Consider the following 8,429-nt stretch of genomic DNA (forward strand, 5'->3'; position numbering starts at 1 on the left):
GTACCTATCTATAATATATTGTACTCATTTTTTAATATTTAAATATCAGATTATCTGTTAAGTCGGGTCATAATTTAACTTGTGATTTTCATCCCGGTAATTCTATTATATTATGGGCTTAAGTGCGCACATAATTATGACACTTTATGCCGGTATAAAATAACAAGTATAGGTATAGCTAGGTACATAATATACCACGGTAACGCAGCTAAGCTCAAGAAATGTGTCGCGAAGCGTTATTATTTCGCACGCACTATCGGTGTACGCCGTCGTACGGGGTTACCAAAGTCGATGGGGCGCATAAGGACAATACCTAATTAGGTCAAATCACACTGTACGTAAGACTTTTTGAACACGACTATAACACTTCTGTACTTCGCACGGTTCGAACTTTGAAGCTACACGTCGTAGTATTATATAATACAGTATACTCGCCTCCGTCAGTATGTTTTCCAGTAATCAAATCGATGGTTGAACGAATGGCGTATATATATATATGTTTTAACGTCGACCCGAGTTTAGAACAAAGGCATGTATACATGGATATTATCGTACGCGTTCGTTTTTAACGCCATGTTTTACGAACGTGATCCAATTACCACGAGCTCGAGTCGGACGTACATTAAAATAGTCGGATGAGTTTCTCGAGACTAAAATAATAAAAACGATCTTGGTACGACACAACGGTGACGAATAAATGAGTAACAAACGGTCCGTAAACGATATTTTTTACAGCTTATCTCGAACGCGATGAATATAGTTATGACTTAATCTTGTTTTTTAATATTCACATATAGGTACACAATATTATTATACCGGGTGATAAATTTAACGCAATACACGACATTGTTTTAAAAACTATTAAGGTCTTTGAAAAAAATGTGTACATCATATTTTAGATTCTGAGTGGAACGATGAATGTATTGATTTTACAATGATGTTTGTTTTTTTTTTATCTTTTTTTTTATTTATTTTTTTTTTTTTGTGTCTGTCATTGCCTTTTAGGACAGTAAAAGTGCTTGGATTTTCTTCAACAGTACCTTTTCTGATAGGAAAGTGAATCTAGTTGGTACTTTGGGGGGGGGGGGGGGGGGGTAAAAAGTAAAATGTTTCCAATAGTTTTCAAAAGTGCCATGAAAAACAAAAGAAAAATTAAGGAAAAACGGGAATTTTTACGCAAAATCTGTTTTCGAGAAAATTGACTTTGGTTTTTGGTGTAACTTTAAAACGAATGACCGTAGGTACGAAATTTTCACTGGTTGTTTATATTTCTTTGATTGATTTGTTTTGAGCTGTTTACGGACAATTTCAGTTTCCAATTAAATTAGTTTTTTTTTCTATGAATGTCAATAAAACTTTATTTGTTGAGTAAAAATACTTGAAAATTTAATACAAGGCTCCTACTATATTGTTACAATGACATTTGAAAAATATTAAAAACCCTTAGTCACAGTTTTTTTTTATTAGCATTTAAAGTTCAAAAATTGACAAAATATGTAAAAATCACGAAAATTAGCAAATTATTTTGAGTTAATAATTCGTAAGCATTTTTCTTTTTAGAACTAAGATTTTAAAATGTAATACAAGATTCCTTATAGGTTAATCTACCTGTATCAAAAAGAAAAAATGTCTATAAGAAACTCAAATTAAATTTTTATGAGCGTTTGAAATTCATATTTTTACAACATTTGATATTCACTCGATTTCTTACGTAACGATTTTCTTATTTTTTTTGTAATTAAAAAACGAAGGACTGTAGATACTTGAAAATTTCACTGAGTGTTTATATTAGAATTTTCTATACACGATAAAAAGTTGAAAATAACTTGACTCTTTTTGAGCTGCTTACGGACATTGTCATTTTTCAATTTTTTAAATTTTTTTTTTTCTATAAATATCAATAAAAATTTTATTTGTTTGTAAAAATGCGTGAAAAATTAATGCAAGCCTCATGATATATTTTTACATTAGCAATTGTAAAATATTAAAAATAACATAGGCACACATTTTTTTTATAAGCATTTGAAGTTGAAATTTTGACAAAATTTATCAAATTTAAAATTGAATAATTATTGTGTAGTTAAAAATTTATAAAATGTTCAACTTTTATATCTAAGGATTGAAAATTTAAAACAAGATTTCACGTAAATATTATATCTGTTACCAAAAATTCTAAGAAATACATGATGATACTTTGGTAGTTTATATTGCTATAATATTAATTGCCTATTGGCTATTGCTATTTTGCTTTGCAATGCTTGCCATAAGGAAATATAACGAGAAACCTGTGAGAAAAAAACCGTCTATAGTTTATACCTAATCCCATACTGCGACCGTAAGGGGCCACCCCTTTAATTCGTTAGTACACGGTCAATCGGGAATTTCTCAATCCGACCTTCAATAATAAATAAAATATATCGACCACCCAGTTCAAAAAGTACACAAGTATTAAGTATATATTTAACCTAACCTACCTATAGGTACATACAAAATGTGTGTAATTAACTTATTTTTGATTTTTTTGTTAGTTGTTGGCTATTACAGTCTTGATCTGAATAGTTAAACAGATATTATGATCTGCTATTTTAACGAACGTTCTAAATTTATTGTTGTATCATTTATTAGTATTATTAGTTCTACACTTCTACCTAAACCTATCTTAGTATTGGTGTGTATTTTTGTAGATTACAAAAGTATGGTGAAAATATCGGGGGAATTAAAACATACCTATTATCGGTTTCGGGTGGAGATATTTGTATTTAGATACTCGGGTGTATGGACGCTATCGAAATAACCTCATATTATAATGGTCTGCTTCTTGAAAGCATTTGAAATAAATAACAATCATATTATATAACTTGAATTCCTACAAAATAAATATTATTATAACCATATAGATTATACAATCAGCGGCGTGCGTGATACAGCATTTTTGGGTATACAATGTTAAGGGTGTCAGTGCCAGTATTTCCAATTTTCGAAATTTCTATGCTATTTGAATATTATGTTTTATATTTTAGTTATTGCCTTAATTATAATACTTTTCCACTAATCTACAGCTCGATACTTATTTAGACGGGGTCGATACGGTGTATTATATATTTATATCAACGAAAATGACTTCACGGGAAAAACTCTCACGCCCTGTAGAATTGTCGGATTTCGTTAATTTTTTTTTTATCTGAAAGATGAGAAGTTTCTACAGGTCGGATCAAAGCTTGATTTTTTATTTTACTTTGAATAGTAGTAGAAAAATACGTTTGAAAAAGGACAAATATTATGCATATTTCAAATGCATATTCCAGTTTCTATAATTATAGTTTTCAAAATCGGGCTTTGATCCGACCTACAAAATGTTCTCTACTTTAAGATAAAAAAAAAATTAATGAAATCCGACAATTCTACAGGTCGTTAAAGTTTTTCCTGTAAGACATGTTTTTGTACCAAAAAACGCACCAGCACCGACACCAAGTATCTATTGATAAATAAGATACAAATGTCCGTACAAAAACGTCCATCGTCTTTATACTCGACTGTATAGACTTGAACTTGACTCAAAGTTTATTAGGATAAATGAAAATGACGGCAGTGTATACTTTTACTAGGTAAAACTATTTGTATTGCATTGGCAAATGAAATCACAGGCTTATCATCATTATTATCAGTATAATTCATAATATAACTATGTAATGTGTATGTAATGAATAATAGTAATGGGTAAGTACATTTTAACGGTTAATAATAAAACTAAGAGTAACTAGATCATTTACCATAATATAGGTACCTATACCTATTACCTACAAACGTTTCTCTTTCTGATCGAATTTACTTCCTCAATTTATTTTTACTATATAACTACAGTTATTCAAAGTAATTTAATTCAATCTATTTTACAATAATACAAAAAATCTAGTACAGGCAATGGGAGTTGTCCGATTTGCATATTATATCATTAATCTCTATATCTATGCGGGAACCGCCCTTTGTGTGCCAAATTATGCAATAAAACGTTTTTTCCAGCAATCCTACAGTTATATTCACGACTGGATAAGTTCAACGAGTGAACTTATTTTCAATAGAAATAATGTGTTTAGGTATTAGGTACAAATAATATACCTACCTTTATTTTATTAAATGCAAAGAAACTTTAGAGCAACGTGCCTATCTAAATCATTAACAATTATTGCACGAGATAATAAAACGAATTATCAAAAGGTAAGTTTTATTTCATACATTTTCTTAGTATTTTTTTTTATATCTTGTAACTTGTAAGATAATACGTTCATAATCCAAACATCACATTCATCCACCATCCATGCACGTCATACCCAGTGTTCTCTACGTTCAACCTACCTATAAGTAACGCATAATATAGCGAATTTCACTATCAGAATAATCCATTTTACTGTTATTTTTATCATTGAAATGAATTGACCTATTATCAAATTGAAAAGTCTGAGCCCCGCGTAGATTTTATACGATATTTTAATTTTAAAGTAAATTATGAGTATTTTAAAAATCTACATTTTAAAATGCCCATGCGAGCAATATGAAAGGGTATATAAAAGTAGCGGTGGTCTACCTTAAAATACATAAAAAAAAGTCCCACGAAAAAATACCGGTAAAGAAAGTCTTGCAAATGAAAAAAGTTCGTTAAAAAAGTCCGGTGAAAAAATCCAATATTTATTTTTATAATTACGTAATACGTAGATGTTATTATTTTTTAAATTAACACATGCGCATATTAACACTTAACTTGTATTTTACTTTGCTTGATCTTTAAATCCCTATGTATAAGCAAATAAATACAATCGTATTAAAAAAGCGGGAAGTTGGGAACGCTGTACATTAGGTGTCTAGAGAGTCACTGTAATATAGTGTAATGGATGTGTTAAATTTGAATTTAATATTAATATATTATTATTTATTATTAAGTATCTATATATATGATGATATTATTGTGATTATAGTAATTTTACCATTAGGCATTTGAAAATGTCATTGTGTAAATAAAATATAATAATATACTCTGAATGTTTTATATAACCACGAATAATATTTTTAAATTACTAAAATTTACTAAATTAATTAAAATTGTTATTCTAGGTTTTAATGTGTAATTTCGTCCAAATATGAACTCAAAACGTATACAAAAAATAACTGTGTTTACTGTTTATATATTTTTTAGATTGGTTGGTTACAGTATGAACTACCATTTATGAGAATCCTTGTTTTAAATTTTACAAAATAATTTGAAAACTTTCGAGATTTGATTAATTTGGTCAAAAATTGAACTTAGAATACTTATAAAAAAACCATGTTCACGGATCTTAAACATTTCTCAATTGCTATCATAAATACTTATGAGGAACCTTGTATTACGTTGTTATTACGTTTGTTGTATAACAACAAAAGAAGACAATCGTTGTATCAGAATATGTTTATTAATGGGTGAATTATTTAATGTCTAACCTCAAATACTCGTAAAAATTTAATTTGATTTTCTGGTAAACCATTTTAAATTTTTGGTAAATTTAAGAAAAATTAAAGGGTACATAGTATTAAATTTTCAAAGCTTAGATATAAATAGAAAATTGCTTATGAATTTCTAACTCGAAATAATTTTCCAATTTTCGTGATTTTGATGAATTTAATGAAAATTTTAACTTCAGATGCTCATAAAAATGTTGTGAATTTACGTTCAATTTTTTTTTTAATTTTCACTATCAAAAACTTATGAAGAACGATGTACTTATTACATTTTCAAGTTTTTTGACTGAGCAAAGAATTTTTTATTGACAATAATTAAGAAAAAACTAATAATGAATAAAAAACTAGAAATGTTTTTATGCCTATAAATAGCTCAAAAAGTAGCGCAATATTTTGAAAACTTTATGGTGCATAGACATTTCTAATATAAACATTCAATAATAATTTTTAGGGTTGTACTAAAAATCACAGTTTTTCCTGACGCTTTTGAAGACTATTGGGATTTGTTTACTTTTAACTCCCCAAAGTACCAACTAGATTCACTTTTCAATTAGAAAAGATGTTGTTCGAGAAAATCAAAGCATGTTTACTGTCTTTAAAGGATGACAGGCACGAATAAATATTTAAAAAGAATAAAATCACATATCATTGTAAAATTAATACATTCATCGCTTCGCTCAGAATCTAAATTCTTAACAAAATAATACAAATTTATATGAATATTTTTATTATGAACAATTTACAGTGAAGTATATTTTAATATTTATATATACCTATTATGTTTATATATTACACAAATTATACAGAGTAATCTAATTCACTATAATAATATAGTAAATAGCATAGTTATAAATAACATAATTATAACAGAAAATTAAATTATAAATTTGATTTGGGGAGGGATATATCTTAACTGTGAGGACATCCTGTAACTCGAAAATTCATGGTTATAGGTAATATATAACGGTTTAAGTGAGGGATGTCCGAACAGAATACGATTTATATACATACAAACATTATATTTAAAATTGTAATTAACTTAAAATAAATAAAATACCAAATACATATATTAATAATACATTTTGGACTCCATAATCTATAGTAGGTATACTCATTGGTTACTGCAGCTTGAATTAGGTAGGTATATAATTTTCCAACTCAATAACTCTGTTATTGTGACTACTCAGGGGCGCCATTTCAGTTTTAAAATAGGGCTGCCAAATTTTTTACCAGGCCATAGTTATAACAATGAAAATTGAAATGTAGTCATGTACTCATGTTGGAGTAATTTCTAACCTTACTATTAGAGATGAAAAATAATTAATATTTTAGGTGATAACACTGATAAAATTATAATATCATTATTCATTAATATACATTTTCTTTCTATATCTTTAATATCCAAGTATATCAATGTATATTTATTTATTTATAAAATATTTTTATCTTATATTAATTATTTCAATTAATTCAATTTATCTGATACATCGGGCATCGGCGCCAGTATGAAATTAAGGCAGGCCAAAAAATACGGTCGAAATTTAGGGCCGTGTATATATACTATAGTATAACCGGCGATACCCCAAATGGCGCACTTGTGACTACTTCACAGTTAAAACTGCCTTATATTATTTTAATACAATCAGTGGCGGCTATCCTATACTCAAGGTGTATCCGTCGATAAACCTTATAGTTCGGTGAGTGGTCATGGACCACGGTGTGTATAGTGGGTGCTGAGTAATGACTAATGACCCTAAATTAATAAAAGCAATATATTTAATAATCCAACCGGTGGCTATAAGTGTAATATAGTTAAATACGAATAGAAATACTAGTTAGTAAATACTAAAGAGTAAATATATTGGAATATTGGATGTAGAAATTGTTGCATTTTCAATGTTTCAAATAAACAGTACAATAAAATTAGCTCAGAACATTATATTATATTATGAATTATAAATATTATAATAAATATTAATAAGTAATCATTAATATTTATGTTTATACCTACCTAGTGGAGATAATATAATTTTTATATTTTATTCGTTTCATTTATTTTGTGACTATAGAGAAGGTAGGTTTACAATACTTATTGCTGAGTATTGACTGAAAAAAAAATAATCACTAAAATATTATTAGTTATTGTTTGTCGTGCTGTCGTTAATCATTATTAATTACTACTTATTAGGTATTATATTGAGTACGAAGTATCAAAGTATGATATGGTACCTATTTGAATTTAAAAATCCAAAGTTATGTCTGATTGACAATTTTTACATAAAAATATAGTATAAAATAGGTAGTAACTTGAAAAAAAAAACTTAATTTATTTTAGATTCTGACGTTCGTGAAGTTGGCCCCCCCCCACATGGCCCCACGGACTTCAAACCGGTATCAAAATTTTGCAATTTTTATGCAACTAATTGCATGTCTCGGGAAAAAATTTGCAATCCTTCGTGGGACCCGTAAAAACCAAAATACTTATGGGGGGGCCAACTTCACGCAGCCCCCCCACATGGCCCCTCGGACTTCAAACCGGTATCAAAATTTTGCAATTTTTATGCAACTAATTGCATGTCTCGGGAAAAAATTTGCAATCCTTCGTGGGACCCGTAAAAACCAAAATACTTATGGGGAGGGGCAACTTCATGTAAGCCCTTCCCTCACTTGATGCCATGGTCCCTTAGACTTCGAATTAGAGTGGATTGATCGGTTTCAAAGAAAAATAATACGATTTTTCCATTATATATATTTTTTTATATTTACATATTTTTTATTAGGTACTGTGTTTATTTGCAGTGTAATTTTTATAGTTGTCGATTTAAAAAAATATTTTTATTATTTAGTATAGAGCTATAAAAAGTAAATTTAAAATACTTTGAATAATCAATTCAAATATATAAAACGATCCTGTTAAAAATACTAGTATTATCATACAT

The 8,429-nt window shown here is 28.3% G+C and overlaps 1 protein-coding gene across 1 annotated transcript in view; it reads left to right on the top strand.

The window, feature by feature from the left end:
• LOC100161866 (zwei Ig domain protein zig-8-like) overlaps positions 1 to 8,429 on the top strand; it is a 463,676-nt gene that overhangs the window by 54,849 nt on the left and 400,398 nt on the right. The gene's annotated exons all lie outside the window — the stretch shown is intronic.

This window comes from Acyrthosiphon pisum, chromosome A2 (assembly GCF_005508785.2).
Source record: "Acyrthosiphon pisum isolate AL4f chromosome A2, pea_aphid_22Mar2018_4r6ur, whole genome shotgun sequence".
In the NCBI taxonomy this organism is placed as follows: Eukaryota; Metazoa; Arthropoda; class Insecta; order Hemiptera; family Aphididae; genus Acyrthosiphon; species Acyrthosiphon pisum.